Source organism: Eucyclogobius newberryi, unplaced genomic scaffold (assembly GCF_026437365.1).
Source record: "Eucyclogobius newberryi isolate DKJ021-1_F unplaced genomic scaffold, fEucNew1.0.hap1 SCAF_32, whole genome shotgun sequence".
In the NCBI taxonomy this organism is placed as follows: Eukaryota; Metazoa; Chordata; class Actinopteri; order Gobiiformes; family Gobiidae; genus Eucyclogobius; species Eucyclogobius newberryi.
Window position 1 is genome coordinate 1,039,490 of NW_027315968.1, and position 14,019 is coordinate 1,053,508.

The 14,019-nt window shown below is 51.9% G+C and overlaps 35 non-coding genes and 1 pseudogene across 35 annotated transcripts; 15 read left to right on the plus strand and 21 right to left on the minus strand.

Moving 5' to 3' along the window:
* The first annotated feature begins 292 nt into the window (after nt 1-292).
* trnav-cac (transfer RNA valine (anticodon CAC)) lies at nt 293-365 on the plus strand. The gene has a single exon. It is a non-coding gene; the product is annotated as a tRNA-Val (tRNA).
* A 416-nt stretch (nt 366-781) lies between these two features.
* On the minus strand, nt 782-973 carry LOC140375010 (U2 spliceosomal RNA). Its single transcript, XR_011929329.1, has one exon. It is a non-coding gene; the product is annotated as a U2 spliceosomal RNA (small nuclear RNA).
* Nucleotides 974-1,138: 165 nt separating this feature from the next.
* On the minus strand, nt 1,139-1,304 carry LOC140374859 (U1 spliceosomal RNA). The gene has a single exon (XR_011929185.1). It is a non-coding gene; the product is annotated as a U1 spliceosomal RNA (small nuclear RNA).
* A 287-nt stretch (nt 1,305-1,591) lies between these two features.
* Nucleotides 1,592-1,705, minus strand: LOC140375157 (U5 spliceosomal RNA). The gene has a single exon (XR_011929464.1). It is a non-coding gene; the product is annotated as a U5 spliceosomal RNA (small nuclear RNA).
* Nucleotides 1,706-1,839: 134 nt separating this feature from the next.
* Nucleotides 1,840-1,912, plus strand: trnav-aac (transfer RNA valine (anticodon AAC)). The gene has a single exon. It is a non-coding gene; the product is annotated as a tRNA-Val (tRNA).
* Nucleotides 1,913-2,114: 202 nt separating this feature from the next.
* On the plus strand, nt 2,115-2,186 carry trnad-guc (transfer RNA aspartic acid (anticodon GUC)). Its single transcript has one exon. It is a non-coding gene; the product is annotated as a tRNA-Asp (tRNA).
* An 81-nt stretch (nt 2,187-2,267) lies between these two features.
* On the plus strand, nt 2,268-2,340 carry trnav-cac (transfer RNA valine (anticodon CAC)). Its single transcript has one exon. It is a non-coding gene; the product is annotated as a tRNA-Val (tRNA).
* A 416-nt stretch (nt 2,341-2,756) lies between these two features.
* On the minus strand, nt 2,757-2,948 carry LOC140375011 (U2 spliceosomal RNA). The gene has a single exon (XR_011929330.1). It is a non-coding gene; the product is annotated as a U2 spliceosomal RNA (small nuclear RNA).
* Nucleotides 2,949-3,113: 165 nt separating this feature from the next.
* LOC140374860 (U1 spliceosomal RNA) lies at nt 3,114-3,279 on the minus strand. Its single transcript, XR_011929186.1, has one exon. It is a non-coding gene; the product is annotated as a U1 spliceosomal RNA (small nuclear RNA).
* A 287-nt stretch (nt 3,280-3,566) lies between these two features.
* LOC140375198 (U5 spliceosomal RNA) lies at nt 3,567-3,680 on the minus strand. Its single transcript, XR_011929503.1, has one exon. It is a non-coding gene; the product is annotated as a U5 spliceosomal RNA (small nuclear RNA).
* Nucleotides 3,681-3,814: 134 nt separating this feature from the next.
* trnav-aac (transfer RNA valine (anticodon AAC)) lies at nt 3,815-3,887 on the plus strand. Its single transcript has one exon. It is a non-coding gene; the product is annotated as a tRNA-Val (tRNA).
* Nucleotides 3,888-4,243: 356 nt separating this feature from the next.
* Nucleotides 4,244-4,316, plus strand: trnav-cac (transfer RNA valine (anticodon CAC)). The gene has a single exon. It is a non-coding gene; the product is annotated as a tRNA-Val (tRNA).
* A 415-nt stretch (nt 4,317-4,731) lies between these two features.
* Nucleotides 4,732-4,923, minus strand: LOC140375012 (U2 spliceosomal RNA). Its single transcript, XR_011929331.1, has one exon. It is a non-coding gene; the product is annotated as a U2 spliceosomal RNA (small nuclear RNA).
* A 165-nt stretch (nt 4,924-5,088) lies between these two features.
* LOC140374970 (U1 spliceosomal RNA) lies at nt 5,089-5,254 on the minus strand. The gene has a single exon (XR_011929291.1). It is a non-coding gene; the product is annotated as a U1 spliceosomal RNA (small nuclear RNA).
* A 287-nt stretch (nt 5,255-5,541) lies between these two features.
* On the minus strand, nt 5,542-5,655 carry LOC140375203 (U5 spliceosomal RNA). Its single transcript, XR_011929507.1, has one exon. It is a non-coding gene; the product is annotated as a U5 spliceosomal RNA (small nuclear RNA).
* Nucleotides 5,656-6,065: 410 nt separating this feature from the next.
* Nucleotides 6,066-6,137, plus strand: trnad-guc (transfer RNA aspartic acid (anticodon GUC)). The gene has a single exon. It is a non-coding gene; the product is annotated as a tRNA-Asp (tRNA).
* A 568-nt stretch (nt 6,138-6,705) lies between these two features.
* Nucleotides 6,706-6,897, minus strand: LOC140375013 (U2 spliceosomal RNA). Its single transcript, XR_011929332.1, has one exon. It is a non-coding gene; the product is annotated as a U2 spliceosomal RNA (small nuclear RNA).
* A 165-nt stretch (nt 6,898-7,062) lies between these two features.
* On the minus strand, nt 7,063-7,228 carry LOC140374861 (U1 spliceosomal RNA). Its single transcript, XR_011929187.1, has one exon. It is a non-coding gene; the product is annotated as a U1 spliceosomal RNA (small nuclear RNA).
* A 287-nt stretch (nt 7,229-7,515) lies between these two features.
* LOC140375159 (U5 spliceosomal RNA) lies at nt 7,516-7,629 on the minus strand. The gene has a single exon (XR_011929466.1). It is a non-coding gene; the product is annotated as a U5 spliceosomal RNA (small nuclear RNA).
* Nucleotides 7,630-8,038: 409 nt separating this feature from the next.
* On the plus strand, nt 8,039-8,110 carry trnad-guc (transfer RNA aspartic acid (anticodon GUC)). The gene has a single exon. It is a non-coding gene; the product is annotated as a tRNA-Asp (tRNA).
* Nucleotides 8,111-8,169: 59 nt separating this feature from the next.
* Nucleotides 8,170-8,242, plus strand: trnav-cac (transfer RNA valine (anticodon CAC)). The gene has a single exon. It is a non-coding gene; the product is annotated as a tRNA-Val (tRNA).
* A 416-nt stretch (nt 8,243-8,658) lies between these two features.
* On the minus strand, nt 8,659-8,850 carry LOC140375014 (U2 spliceosomal RNA). Its single transcript, XR_011929333.1, has one exon. It is a non-coding gene; the product is annotated as a U2 spliceosomal RNA (small nuclear RNA).
* A 165-nt stretch (nt 8,851-9,015) lies between these two features.
* On the minus strand, nt 9,016-9,181 carry LOC140374862 (U1 spliceosomal RNA). The gene has a single exon (XR_011929188.1). It is a non-coding gene; the product is annotated as a U1 spliceosomal RNA (small nuclear RNA).
* Nucleotides 9,182-9,468: 287 nt separating this feature from the next.
* LOC140375161 (U5 spliceosomal RNA) lies at nt 9,469-9,582 on the minus strand. The gene has a single exon (XR_011929467.1). It is a non-coding gene; the product is annotated as a U5 spliceosomal RNA (small nuclear RNA).
* A 410-nt stretch (nt 9,583-9,992) lies between these two features.
* On the plus strand, nt 9,993-10,064 carry trnad-guc (transfer RNA aspartic acid (anticodon GUC)). Its single transcript has one exon. It is a non-coding gene; the product is annotated as a tRNA-Asp (tRNA).
* An 81-nt stretch (nt 10,065-10,145) lies between these two features.
* trnav-cac (transfer RNA valine (anticodon CAC)) lies at nt 10,146-10,218 on the plus strand. Its single transcript has one exon. It is a non-coding gene; the product is annotated as a tRNA-Val (tRNA).
* A 415-nt stretch (nt 10,219-10,633) lies between these two features.
* Nucleotides 10,634-10,825, minus strand: LOC140375015 (U2 spliceosomal RNA). The gene has a single exon (XR_011929334.1). It is a non-coding gene; the product is annotated as a U2 spliceosomal RNA (small nuclear RNA).
* A 165-nt stretch (nt 10,826-10,990) lies between these two features.
* Nucleotides 10,991-11,156, minus strand: LOC140374863 (U1 spliceosomal RNA). The gene has a single exon (XR_011929189.1). It is a non-coding gene; the product is annotated as a U1 spliceosomal RNA (small nuclear RNA).
* A 287-nt stretch (nt 11,157-11,443) lies between these two features.
* Nucleotides 11,444-11,557, minus strand: LOC140375162 (U5 spliceosomal RNA). Its single transcript, XR_011929468.1, has one exon. It is a non-coding gene; the product is annotated as a U5 spliceosomal RNA (small nuclear RNA).
* A 134-nt stretch (nt 11,558-11,691) lies between these two features.
* On the plus strand, nt 11,692-11,764 carry trnav-aac (transfer RNA valine (anticodon AAC)). The gene has a single exon. It is a non-coding gene; the product is annotated as a tRNA-Val (tRNA).
* Nucleotides 11,765-12,120: 356 nt separating this feature from the next.
* trnav-cac (transfer RNA valine (anticodon CAC)) lies at nt 12,121-12,193 on the plus strand. Its single transcript has one exon. It is a non-coding gene; the product is annotated as a tRNA-Val (tRNA).
* Nucleotides 12,194-12,608: 415 nt separating this feature from the next.
* LOC140375063 (U2 spliceosomal RNA) lies at nt 12,609-12,755 on the minus strand (annotated as a pseudogene).
* A 165-nt stretch (nt 12,756-12,920) lies between these two features.
* LOC140374864 (U1 spliceosomal RNA) lies at nt 12,921-13,086 on the minus strand. Its single transcript, XR_011929190.1, has one exon. It is a non-coding gene; the product is annotated as a U1 spliceosomal RNA (small nuclear RNA).
* Nucleotides 13,087-13,373: 287 nt separating this feature from the next.
* On the minus strand, nt 13,374-13,487 carry LOC140375163 (U5 spliceosomal RNA). The gene has a single exon (XR_011929469.1). It is a non-coding gene; the product is annotated as a U5 spliceosomal RNA (small nuclear RNA).
* A 134-nt stretch (nt 13,488-13,621) lies between these two features.
* On the plus strand, nt 13,622-13,694 carry trnav-aac (transfer RNA valine (anticodon AAC)). Its single transcript has one exon. It is a non-coding gene; the product is annotated as a tRNA-Val (tRNA).
* A 203-nt stretch (nt 13,695-13,897) lies between these two features.
* On the plus strand, nt 13,898-13,969 carry trnad-guc (transfer RNA aspartic acid (anticodon GUC)). Its single transcript has one exon. It is a non-coding gene; the product is annotated as a tRNA-Asp (tRNA).
* Nucleotides 13,970-14,019: the final 50 nt, after the last annotated feature.

A 14,019-nucleotide genomic window follows, 5' to 3' on the forward strand; every position in this document is an offset into this window, starting at 1 on the left:
CTAGAAAAGAGGGAGGAGCGGAGGAATTGTCGGCGTAGTCCTTCAAACTTTTCATCACAGAGATCGGGGGAAAAAGACACCGACACACACGCCCCAAAAAAAAAAAAAAAAAAAAGGGGCCCCCCTGCAGCCCCATATGTCCTCGTTAGTATAGTGGACAGTATCTCCGCTTGTCACGCGGCAGACCTGGGTTCGATTCCCAGACGGGGAGAGAAAGTGCGTTTTACCCAGCACGAAAGCGTTGCACTGACGCTGAGGACTTGTCCCACCAACGTACCTGCGCTACACTATCGCTTCTGTAGTGTAGCGGTTATCACGTTTGCCTCACACGCAAAAGGTCCCCGGCTCGAAACCGGGCAGAAGCACGCCCTCATGCGAAGACTTTACTTGTCGAGGATGGGTTTGAAAGTCGGTGTTGCGTTTGACCCCCCCCCCAAAAAAAAAAAAAAACAACTAGTCACATGTACTCTACTCCACAAAGGGGCCACTCAAATTCCAAAGGTGGCCTATTTTGCACAAGGGTTTACGTGGAATGGGCTACCTCCCAAGGGGGTTGGGTTTAGGAACAGATACTTCACCTTCCCTCCCCCTCTTCTCCAGTCAGGGCTTTTGGCGGGAGATTTGAAATATCCAGCCCTTCCACTCAAAACGTCTCCGAGAATTTTTGTCCACTTCCGGAGCAGACAAACGGCAAGGAAGCGTTTAACATGAGGGTATGATGGCACATTTGCATGTAACGTGACGGCGAAAACAAACTGAATGACTTTTTTTAACCTGAGAGAGGAGGTGCACCGTTCTCGGAGGTACTGCAATACCGAGCCGATGCGTGGAGTGGACGGAGCAAGCCCCAAATTCCATCTCCCTGGTCCAAAAATCAATTTAATATACGGTCCCCGGGTAGGGGACGTATCAGATATTAAACTGATAAGAACAGATACTACACTTGATCTTAGCCAAAAGGCCGAGAAGCGATGCCCACAATGGGTTCGGGGAGCAGTGAGCTCTCCCCACGCTGACCCTCCCGTCAACGGTCCAAAGCGGCGCCCGCGCAAAGCGCCCGGCGGAGGGGCCGGAGCGCGAGCGGCGTACATGGAAACGACCCTTTGGGTTTTTTTTTTTTTCCTCTGACAAAAAACAAGAGGGGAGAGCGCGAACGCAGTCCCCCACTACCAGAAATTATGCAGTTGAGATTCCCACATTTGGGGAATTCACAGGGGTCAGCACATCCTGTTTGTGCAATGGACGAGCCTCGCCCTGGGTGAACCACCTTCCTGATCATGGTGTCGCCCCTGCCAGGTAAGTATGAGTTGCTCCGCTCCGAGCCAAGGCCCAGGCCCTGGAAGAGGCAATGTGGCAGCATGGTCCTTCCGGCCATTTGCATGGACCAGCTTCCACCCGACGATTGAGCCCCAGGTTAAACGGCAGCGATACACACGCAAGTCTGTGCGTTCTAAGCACTCTTTTTTACTTTTAAAGTTCTTGAACACGGGATGCCAAACGGAGGGTACGCAAGGGCATGTTTAAAGGCCGACAAGACACAACCTTTGCTCTTGGAGGATGACCGCTTGCTTGCTTTAGACATAGGTAGAAAAGCCCCGCATTGAAGCAGGGCATCAAAAAATTGGAAAGATCTCTTGTTGTCCCTCTCCACGGAAATCTTTAGTAAAAGGCGAAAGATTTATACGCTCTGAAGAGAAACAAGAGTGCCACGTTGCAGCGCCACACGGCGTCCAGTACTTGAGGGCACACGGGGCTTCATCACGGGCAGTGTACTTCTGTTCACGCGCTCATTTGCATCGGCGGTCGCGCGGCAAAAGGGACACGACAGGCTCGCACGTCGTTTCTGTAGTGTAGCGGTTATCACGTTCGCCTAACGCGCGAAAGGTCCTCGGCTCGAAACCGGGCAGAAACAAAGCCTCCTTTTATGTTTGCTTCAATCTTTAACACGGTTCATTCCAAACTCGATGGTTTATTCCTAGAAAAGAGGGAGGAGCGGAGGAATTGTCGGCGTAGTCCTTCAAACTTTTCATCACAGAGATCGGGGGAAAAAGACACCGACACACACGCCCCAAAAAAAAAAAAAAAAAAAAGGGGCCCCCCTGCAGCCCCATATGTCCTCGTTAGTATAGTGGACAGTATCTCCGCTTGTCACGCGGAAGACCTGGGTTCGATTCCCAGACGGGGAGAGAAAGTGCGTTTTACCCAGCACGAAAGCGTTGCACTGACGCTGAGGACTTGTCCCACCAACGTACCTGCGCTACACTATCGCTTCTGTAGTGTAGCGGTTATCACGTTTGCCTCACACGCAAAAGGTCCCCGGCTCGAAACCGGGCAGAAGCACGCCCTCATGCGAAGACTTTACTTGTCGAGGATGGGTTTGAAAGTCGGTGTTGCGTTTAACCCCCCCCCCCAAAAAAAAACAAAACAACTAGTCACATGTACTGTACTCCACAAAGGGGCCACTCAAATTCCAAAGGTGGCCTATTTTGCACAAGGGTTTACGTGGAATGGGCTACCTCCCAAGGGGGTTGGGTTTAGGAACAGATACTTCACCTTCCCTCCCCCTCTTCTCCAGTCAGGGCTTTTGGCGGGAGATTTGAAATATCCAGCCCTTCCACTCAAAACGTCTCCGAGAATTTTTGTCCACTTCCGGAGCAGACAAACGGCAAGGAAGCGTTTAACATGAGGGTATGATGGCACATTTGCATGTAACGTGACGGCGAAAACAAACTGAATGACTTTTTTTAACCTGAGAGAGGAGGTGCACCGTTCTCGGAGGTACTGCAATACCGAGCCGATGCGTGGAGTGGACGGAGCAAGCCCCAAATTCCATCTCCCTGGTCCAAAAATCAATTTAATATACGGTCCCCGGGTAGGGGACGTATCAGATATTAAACTGATAAGAACAGATACTACACTTGATCTTAGCCAAAAGGCCGAGAAGCGATGCCCACAATGGGTTCGGGGAGCAGTGAGCTCTCCCCACGCTGACCCTCCCGTCAACGGTCCAAAGCGGCGCCCGCGCAAAGCGCCCGGCGGAGGGGCCGGAGCGCGAGCGGCGTACATGGAAACGACCCTTTGGGTTTTTTTTTTTTTCCTCTGACAAAAAACAAGAGGGGAGAGCGCGAACGCAGTCCCCCACTACCAGAAATTATGCAGTTGAGATTCCCACATTTGGGGAATTCACAGGGGTCAGCACATCCTGTTTGTGCAATGGACGAGCCTCGCCCTGGGTGAACCACCTTCCTGATCATGGTGTCGCCCCTGCCAGGTAAGTATGAGTTGCTCCGCTCCGAGCCAAGGCCCAGGCCCTGGAAGAGGCAATGTGGCAGCATGGTCCTTCCGGCCATTTGCATGGACCAGCTTCCACCCGACGATTGAGCCCCAGGTTAAACGGCAGCGATACACACGCAAGTCTGTGCGTTCTAAGCACTCTTTTTTACTTTTAAAGTTCTTGAACACGGGATGCCAAACGGAGGGTACGCAAGGGCATGTTTAAAGGCCGACAAGACACAACCTTTGCTCTTGGAGGATGACCGCTTGCTTGCTTTAGACATAGGTAGAAAAGCCCCGCATTGAAGCAGGGCATCAAAAAATTGGAAAGATCTCTTGTTGTCCCTCTCCACGGAAATCTTTAGTAAAAGGCGAAAGATTTATACACTCTGAAGAGAAACAAGAGTGCCACATTGCAGCGCCACACGGCGTCCAGTACTTGAGGGCACACGGGGCTTCATCACGGGCAGTGTACTTCTGTTCACGCGCTCATTTGCATCGGCGGTCGCGCGGCAAAAGGGACACGACAGGCTCGCACGTCGTTTCTGTAGTGTAGCGGTTATCACGTTCGCCTAACGCGCGAAAGGTCCTCGGCTCGAAACCGGGCAGAAACAAAGCCTCCTTTTATGTTTGCTTCAATCTTTAACACGGTTCATTCCAAACTCGATGGTTTATTCCTAGAAAAGAGGGAGGAGCGGAGGAATTGTCGGCGTAGTCCTTCAAACTTTTCATCACAGAGATCGGGGGAAAAAGACACCGACACACACGCCCCAAAAAAAAAAAAAAAAAAAAAGGGGCCCCCCTGCAGCCCCATATGTCCTCGTTAGTATAGTGGACAGTATCTCCGCTTGTCACGCGGAAGACCTAGGTTCGATTCCCAGACGGGGAGAGAAAGTGCGTTTTACCCAGCACGAAAGCGTTGCACTGACGCTGAGGACTTGTCCCACCAACGTACCTGCGCTACACTATCGCTTCTGTAGTGTAGCGGTTATCACGTTTGCCTCACACGCAAAAGGTCCCCGGCTCGAAACCGGGCAGAAGCACGCCCTCATGCGAAGACTTTACTTGTCGAGGATGGGTTTGAAAGTCGGTGTTGCGTTTGACCCCCCCCCCAAAAAAAAACAAAACAACTAGTCACATGTACTGTACTCCACAAAGGGGCCACTCAAATTCCAAAGGTGGCCTATTTTGCACAAGGGTTTACGTGGAATGGGCTACCTCCCAAGGGGGTTGGGTTTAGGAACAGATACTTCACCTTCCCTCCCCCTCTTCTCCAGTCAGGGCTTTTGGCGGGAGATTTGAAATATCCAGCCCTTCCACTCAAAACGTCTCCGAGAATTTTTGTCCACTTCCGGAGCAGACAAACGGCAAGGAAGCGTTTAACATGAGGGTATGATGGCACATTTGCATGTAACGTGACGGCGAAAACAAACTGAATGACTTTTTTTAACCTGAGAGAGGAGGTGCACCGTTCTCGGAGGTACTGCAATACCGAGCCGATGCGTGGAGTGGACGGAGCAAGCCCCAAATTCCATCTCCCTGGTCCAAAAATCAATTTAATATACGGTCCCCGGGTAGGGGACGTATCAGATATTAAACTGATAAGAACAGATACTACACTTGATCTTAGCCAAAAGGCCGAGAAGCGATGCCCACAATGGGTTCGGGGAGCAGTGAGCTCTCCCCACGCTGACCCTCCCGTCAACGGTCCAAAGCGGCGCCCGCGCAAAGCGCCCGGCGGAGGGGCCGGAGCGCGAGCGGCGTACATGGAAACGACCCTTTGGGTTTTTTTTTTTTTCCTCTGACAAAAAACAAGAGGGGAGAGCGCGAACGCAGTCCCCCACTACCAGAAATTATGCAGTTGAGATTCCCACATTTGGGGAATTCACAGGGGTCAGCACATCCTGTTTGTGCAATGGACGAGCCTCGCCCTGGGTGAACCACCTTCCTGATCATGGTGTCACCCCTGCCAGGTAAGTATGAGTTGCTCCGCTCCGAGCCAAGGCCCAGGCCCTGGAAGAGGCAATGTGGCAGCATGGTCCTTCCGGCCATTTGCATGGACCAGCTTCCACCCGACGATTGAGCCCCAGGTTAAACGGCAGCGATACACACGCAAGTCTGTGCGTTCTAAGCACTCTTTTTTACTTTTAAAGTTCTTGAACACGGGATGCCAAACGGAGGGTACGCAAGGGCATGTTTAAAGGCCGACAAGACACAACCTTTGCTCTTGGAGGATGACCGCTTGCTTGCTTTAGACATAGGTAGAAAAGCCCCGCATTGAAGCAGGGCATCAAAAAATTGGAAAGATCTCTTGTTGTCCCTCTCCACGGAAATCTTTAGTAAAAGGCGAAAGATTTATACGCTCTGAAGAGAAACAATAGTGCCACGTTGCAGCGCCACACGGCGTCCAGTACTTGAGGGCACACGGGGCTTCATCACGGGCAGTGTACTTCTGTTCACGCGCTCATTTGCATCGGCGGTCGCGCGGCAAAAGGGACACGACAGGCTCGCACGTCGTTTCTGTAGTGTAGCGGTTATCACGTTCGCCTAACGTGCGAAAGGTCCTCGGCTCGAAACCGGGCAGAAACAAAGCCTCCTTTTATGTTTGCTTCAATCTTTAACACGGTTCATTCCAAACTCGATGGTTTATTCCTAGAAAAGAGGGAGGAGCGGAGGAATTGTCGGCGTAGTCCTTCAAACTTTTCATCACAGAGATCGGGGGAAAAAGACACCGACACACACGCCCCCAAAAAAAAAAAAAAAAAAAAGGGGCCCCCCTGCAGCCCCATATGTCCTCGTTAGTATAGTGGACAGTATCTCCGCTTGTCACGCGGAAGACCTGGGTTCGATTCCCAGACGGGGAGAGAAAGTGCGTTTTACCCAGCACGAAAGCGTTGCACTGACGCTGAGGACTTGTCCCACCAACGTACCTGCGCTACACTATCGCTTCTGTAGTGTAGCGGTTATCACGTTTGCCTCACATGCAAAAGGTCCCCGGCTCGAAACCGGGCAGAAGCACGCCCTCATGCGAAGACTTTACTTGTCGAGGATGGGTTTGAAAGTCGGTGTTGCGTTTGACCCCCCCCCAAAAAAAAACAAAACAACTAGTCACATGTACTGTACTCCACAAAGGGGCCACTCAAATTCCAAAGGTGGCCTATTTTGCACAAGGGTTTACGTGGAATGGGCTACCTCCCAAGGGGGTTGGGTTTAGGAACAGATACTTCACCTTCCCTCCCCCTCTTCTCCAGTCAGGGCTTTTGGCGGGAGATTTGAAATATCCAGCCCTTCCACTCAAAACGTCTCCGAGAATTTTTGTCCACTTCCGGAGCAGACAAACGGCAAGGAAGCGTTTAACATGAGGGTATGATGGCACATTTGCATGTAACGTGACGGCGAAAACAAACTGAATGACTTTTTTTAACCTGAGAGAGGAGGTGCACCGTTCTCGGAGGTACTGCAATACCGAGCCGATGCGTGGAGTGGACGGAGCAAGCCCCAAATTCCATCTCCCTGGTCCAAAAATCAATTTAATATACGGTCCCCGGGTAGGGGACGTATCAGATATTAAACTGATAAGAACAGATACTACACTTGATCTTAGCCAAAAGGCCGAGAAGCGATGCCCACAATGGGTTCGGGGAGCAGTGAGCTCTCCCCACGCTGACCCTCCCGTTAACGGTCCAAAGCGGCGCCCGCGCAAAGCGCCCGGCGGAGGGGCCGGAGCGCGAGCGGCGTACATGGAAACGACCCTTTGGGTTTTTTTTTTTTTCCTCTGACAAAAAACAAGAGGGGAGAGCGCGAACGCAGTCCCCCACTACCAGAAATTATGCAGTTGAGATTCCCACATTTGGGGAATTCACAGGGGTCAGCACATCCTGTTTGTGCAATGGACGAGCCTCGCCCTGGGTGAACCACCTTCCTGATCATGGTGTCGCCCCTGCCAGGTAAGTATGAGTTGCTCCGCTCCGAGCCAAGGCCCAGGCCCTGGAAGAGGCAATGTGGCAGCATGGTCCTTCCGGCCATTTGCATGGACCAGCTTCCACCCGACGATTGAGCCCCAGGTTAAACGGCAGCGATACACACGCAAGTCTGTGCGTTCTAAGCACTCTTTTTTACTTTTAAAGTTCTTGAACACGGGATGCCAAACGGAGGGTACGCAAGGGCATGTTTAAAGGCCGACAAGACACAACCTTTGCTCTTGGAGGATGACCGCTTGCTTGCTTTAGACATAGGTAGAAAAGCCCCGCATTGAAGCAGGGCATCAAAAAATTGGAAAGATCTCTTGTTGTCCCTCTCCACGGAAATCTTTAGTAAAAGGCGAAAGATTTATACGCTCTGAAGAGAAACAAGAGTGCCACGTTGCAGCGCCACACGGCGTCCAGTACTTGAGGGCACACGGGGCTTCATCACGGGCAGTGTACTTCTGTTCACGCGCTCATTTGCATCGGCGGTCGCGCGGCAAAAGGGACACGACAGGCTCGCACGTCGTTTCTGTAGTGTAGCGGTTATCACGTTCGCCTAACGCGCGAAAGGTCCTCGGCTCGAAACCAGGCAGAAACAAAGCCTCCTTTTATGTTTGCTTCAATCTTTAACACGGTTCATTCCAAACTCGATGGTTTATTCCTAGAAAAGAGGGAGGAGCGGAGGAATTGTCGGCGTAGTCCTTCAAACTTTTCATCACAGAGATCGGGGGAAAAAGACACCGACACACACGCCCCAAAAAAAAAAAAAAAAAAAAGGGGCCCCCCTGCAGCCCCATATGTCCTCGTTAGTATAGTGGACAGTATCTCCGCTTGTCACGCGGAAGACCTGGGTTCGATTCCCAGACGGGGAGAGAAAGTGTTGCACTGACGCTGAGGACTTGTCCCACCAACGTACCTGCGCTACACTATCGCTTCTGTAGTGTAGCGGTTATCACGTTTGCCTCACACGCAAAAGGTCCCCGGCTCGAAACCGGGCAGAAGCACGCCCTCATGCGAAGACTTTACTTGTCGAGGATGGGTTTGAAAGTCGGTGTTGCGTTTGACCCCCCCCCCAAAAAAAAACAAAACAACTAGTCACATGTACTGTACTCCACAAAGGGGCCACTCAAATTCCAAAGGTGGCCTATTTTGCACAAGGGTTTACGTGGAATGGGCTACCTCCCAAGGGGGTTGGGTTTAGGAACAGATACTTCACCTTCCCTCCCCCTCTTCTCCAGTCAGGGCTTTTGGCGGGAGATTTGAAATATCCAGCCCTTCCACTCAAAACGTCTCCGAGAATTTTTGTCCACTTCCGGAGCAGACAAACGGGCAAGGAAGCGTTTAACATGAGGGTATGATGGCACATTTGCATGTAACGTGACGGCGAAAACAAACTGAATGACTTTTTTTAACCTGAGAGAGGAGGTGCACCGTTCTCGGAGGTACTGCAATACCGAGCCGATGCGTGGAGTGGACGGAGCAAGCCCCAAATTCCATCTCCCTGGTCCAAAAATCAATTTAATATACGGTCCCCGGGTAGGGGACGTATCAGATATTAAACTGATAAGAACAGATACTACACTTGATCTTAGCCAAAAGGCCGAGAAGCGATGCCCACAATGGGTTCGGGGAGCAGTGAGCTCTCCCCACGCTGACCCTCCCGTCAACGGTCCAAAGCGGCGCCCGCGCAAAGCGCCCGGCGGAGGGGCCGGAGCGCGAGCGGCGTACATGGAAACGACCCTTTGGGTTTTTTTTTTTTTCCTCTGACAAAAAACAAGAGGGGAGAGCGCGAACGCAGTCCCCCACTACCAGAAATTATGCAGTTGAGATTCCCACATTTGGGGAATTCACAGGGGTCAGCACATCCTGTTTGTGCAATGGACGAGCCTCGCCCTGGGTGAACCACCTTCCTGATCATGGTGTCGCCCCTGCCAGGTAAGTATGAGTTGCTCCGCTCCGAGCCAAGGCCCAGGCCCTGGAAGAGGCAATGTGGCAGCATGGTCCTTCCGGCCATTTGCATGGACCAGCTTCCACCCGACGATTGAGCCCCAGGTTAAACGGCAGCGATACACACGCAAGTCTGTGCGTTCTAAGCACTCTTTTTTACTTTTAAAGTTCTTGAACACGGGATGCCAAACGGAGGGTACGCAAGGGCATGTTTAAAGGCCGACAAGACACAACCTTTGCTCTTGGAGGATGACCGCTTGCTTGCTTTAGACATAGGTAGAAAAGCCCCGCATTGAAGCAGGGCATCAAAAAATTGGAAAGATCTCTTGTTGTCCCTCTCCACGGAAATCTTTAGTAAAAGGCGAAAGATTTATACGCTCTGAAGAGAAACAAGAGTGCCACGTTGCAGCGCCACACGGCGTCCAGTACTTGAGGGCACACGGGGCTTCATCACGGGCAGTGTACTTCTGTTCACGCGCTCATTTGCATCGGCGGTCGCGCGGCAAAAGGGACACGACAGGCTCGCACGTCGTTTCTGTAGTGTAGCGGTTTTCACGTTCGCCTAACGCGCGAAAGGTCCTCGGCTCGAAACCAGGCAGAAACAAAGCCTCCTTTTATGTTTGCTTCAATCTTTAACACGGTTCATTCCAAACTCGATGGTTTATTCCTAGAAAAGAGGGAGGAGCGGAGGAATTGTCGGCGTAGTCCTTCAAACTTTTCATCACAGAGATCGGGGGAAAAAGACACTGACACACACGCCCCAAAAAAAAAAAAAAAAAAAAAGGGGCCCCCCTGCAGCCCCATATGTCCTCGTTAGTATAGTGGACAGTATCTCCGCTTGTCACGCGGAAGACCTGGGTTCGATTCCCAGACGGGGAGAGAAAGTGCGTTTTACCCAGCACGAAAGCGTTGCACTGACGCTGAGGACTTGTCCCACCAACGTACCTGCGCTACACTATCGCTTCTGTAGTGTAGCGGTTATCACGTTTGCCTCACACGCAAAAGGTCCCCGGCTCGAAACCGGGCAGAAGCACGCCCTCATGCGAAGACTTTACTTGTCGAGGATGGGTTTGAAAGTCGGTGTTGCGTTTGACCCCCCCCCCAAAAAAAAACAAAACAACTAGTCACATGTACTGTACTCCACAAAGGGGCCACTCAAATTCCAAAGGTGGCCTATTTTGCACAAGGGTTTACGTGGAATGGGCTACCTCCCAAGGGGGTTGGGTTTAGGAACAGATACTTCACCTTCCCTCCCCCTCTTCTCCAGTCAGGGCTTTTGGCGGGAGATTTGAAATATCCAGCCCTTCCACTCAAAACGTCTCCGAGAATTTTTGTCCACTTCCGGAGCAGACAAACGGCAAGGAAGCGTTTAACATGAGGGTATGATGGCACATTTGCATGTAACGTGACGGCGAAAACAAACTGAATGACTTTTTTTAACCTGAGAGAGGAGGTGCACCGTTCTCGGAGGTACTGCAATACCGAGCCGATGCGTGGAGTGGACGGAGCAAGCCCCAAATTCCATCTCCCTGGTCCAAAAATCAATTTAATATACGGTCCCCGGGTAGGGGACGTATCAGATATTAAACTGATAAGAACAGATACTACACTTGATCTTAGCCAAAAGGCCGAGAAGCGATGCCCACAATGGGTTCGGGGAGCAGTGAGCTCTCCCCACGCTGACCCTCCCGTCAACGGTCCAAAGCGGCGCCCGCGCAAAGCGCCCGGCGGAGGGGCCGGAGCGCGAGCGGCGTACATGGAAACGACCCTTTGGGTTTTTTTTTTTTTCCTCTGACAAAAAACAAGAGGGGAGAGCGCGAACGCAGTCCCCCACTACCAGAAATTATGCAGTTGAGATTCCCACATTTGGGGAATTCACAGGGGTCAGCACATCCTGTTTGTGCAATGGACGAGCCTCGCCCTGGGTGAACCACCTTCCTGATCATGGTGTCGCCCCTGCCAGGTAAGTATGAGTTGCTCCGCTCCGAGCCAAGGCCCAGGCCCTGGAAGAGGCAATGTGGCAGCATGGTCCTTCCGGCCATTTGCATGGACCAGCTTCCACCCGACGATTGAGCCCCAGGTTAAACGGCAGCGATACACACGCAAGTCTGTGCGTTCTAAGCACTCTTTTTTACTTTTAAAGTTCTTGAACACGGGATGCCAAACGGAGGGTACGCAAGGGCATGTTTAAAGGCCGACAAGACACAACCTTTGCTCTTGGAGGATGACCGCTTGCTTGCTTTAGACATAGGTAGAAAAGCCCCGCATTGAAGCAGGGCATCAAAAAATTGGAAAGATCTCTTGTTGTCCCTCTCCACGGAAATCTTTAGTAAAAGGCGAAAGATTTATACGCTCTGAAGAGAAACAAGAGTGCCACGTTGCAGCGCCACACGGCGTCCAGTACTTGAGGGCACACGGGGCTTCATCACGGGCAGTGTACTTCTGTTCACGCGCTCATTTGCATCGGCGGTCGCGCGGCAAAAGGGACACGACAGGCTCGCACGTCGTTTCTGTAGTGTAGCGGTTATCACGTTCGCCTAACGCGCGAAAGGTCCTCGGCTCGAAACCGGGCAGAAACAAAGCCTCCTTTTATGTTTGCTTCAATCTTTAACACGGTTCATTCCAAACTCGATGGTTTATTCCTAGAAAAGAGGGAGGAGCGGAGGAATTGTCGGCGTAGTCCTTCAAACTTTTCATCACAGAGATCGGGGGAAAAAGACACCGACACACACGCCCCAAAAAAAAAAAAAAAAAAAAAGGGGCCCCCCTGCAGCCCCATATGTCCTCGTTAGTATAGTGGACAGTATCTCCGCTTGTCACGCAGAAGACCTGGGTTCGATTCCCAGACGGGGAGAGAAAGTGCGTTTTACCCAGCACGAAAGCGTTGCACTGACGCTGAGGACTTGTCCCACCAACGTACCTGCGCTACACTATCGCTTCTGTAGTGTAGCGGTTATCACGTTTGCCTCACACGCAAAAGGTCCCCGGCTCGAAACCGGGCAGAAGCACGCCCTCATGCGAAGACTTTACTTGTCGAGGATGGGTTTGAAAGTCGGTGTTGCGTTTGACCCCCCCCCCAAAAAAAAACAAAACAACTAGTCACATGTACTGTACTCCACAAAGGGGCCACTCAAATTCCAAAGGTGGCCTATTTTGCACAAGGGTTTACGTGGAATGGGCTACCTCCCAAGGGGGTTGGGTTTAGGAACAGATACTTCACCTTCCCTCCCCCTCTTCTCCAGTCAGGGCTTTTGGCGGGAGATTTGAAATATCCAGCCCTTCCACTCAAAACGTCTCCGAGAATTTTTGTCCACTTCCGGAGCAGACAAACGGCAAGGAAGCGTTTAACATGAGGGTATGATGGCACATTTGCATGTAACGTGACGGCGAAAACAAACTGAATGACTTTTTTTAACCTGAGAGAGGAGGTGCACCGTTCTCGGAGGTACTGCAATACCGAGCCGATGCGTGGAGTGGACGGAGCAAGCCCCCGGGTAGGGGACGTATCAGATATTAAACTGATAAGAACAGATACTACACTTGATCTTAGCCAAAAGGCCGAGAAGCGATGCCCACAATGGGTTCGGGGAGCAGTGAGCTCTCCCCACGCTGACCCTCCCGTCAACGGTCCAAAGCGGCGCCCGCGCAAAGCGCCCGGCGGAGGGGCCGGAGCGCGAGCGGCGTACATGGAAACGACCCTTTGGGTTTTTTTTTTTTTCCTCTGACAAAAAACAAGAGGGGAGAGCGCGAACGCAGTCCCCCACTACCAGAAATTATGCAGTTGAGATTCCCACATTTGGGGAATTCACAGGGGTCAGCACATCCTGTTTGTGCAATGGACGAGCCTCGCCCTGGGTGAACCACCTTCCTGATCATGGTGTCGCCCCTGCCAGGTAAGTATGAGTTGCTCCGCTCCGAGCCAAGGCCCAGGCCCTGGAAGAGGCAATGTGGCAGCATGGTCCTTCCGGCCATTTGCATGGACCAGCTTCCACCCGACGATTGAGCCCCAGGTTAAACGGCAGCGATACACACGCAAGTCTGTGCGTTCTAAGCACTCTTTTTTACTTTTAAAGTTCTTGAACACGGGATGCCAAACGGAGGGTACGCAAGGGCATGTTTAAAGGCCGACAAGACACAACCTTTGCTCTTGGAGGATGACCGCTTGCTTGCTTTAGACATAGGTAGAAAAGCCCCGCATTGAAGCAGGGCATCAAAAAATTGGAAAGATCTCTTGTTGTCCCTCTCCACGGAAATCTTTAGTAAAAGGCGAAAGATTTATACGCTCTGAAGAGAAACAAGAGTGCCACGTTGCAGCGCCACACGGCGTCCAGTACTTGAGGGCACACGGGGCTTCATCACGGGCAGTGTACTTCTGTTCACGCGCTCATTTGCATCGGCGGTCGCGCGGCAAAAGGGACACGACAGGCTCGCACGTCGTTTCTGTAGTGTAGCGGTTATCACGTTCGCCTAACGCGCGAAAGGTCCTCGGCTCGAAACCGGGCAGAAACAAAGCCTCCTTTTATGTTTGCTTCAATCTTTAACACGGTTCATTCCAAACTCGATGGTTTATTCCTAGAAAAGAGGGAGGAGCGGAGGAATTGTCGGCGTAGTCCTTCAAACTTTTCATCACAGAGATCGGGGGAAAAAGACACCGACACACACGCCCCAAAAAAAAAAAAAAAAAAAAAGGGGCCCCCCTGCAGCCCCATATGTCCTCGTTAGTATAGTGGACAGTATCTCCGCTTGTCACGCGGAAGACCTGGGTTCGATTCCCAGACGGGGAGAGAAAGTGCGTTTTACCCAGCACGAAAGCGTTGCACTGACGCTGAGGACT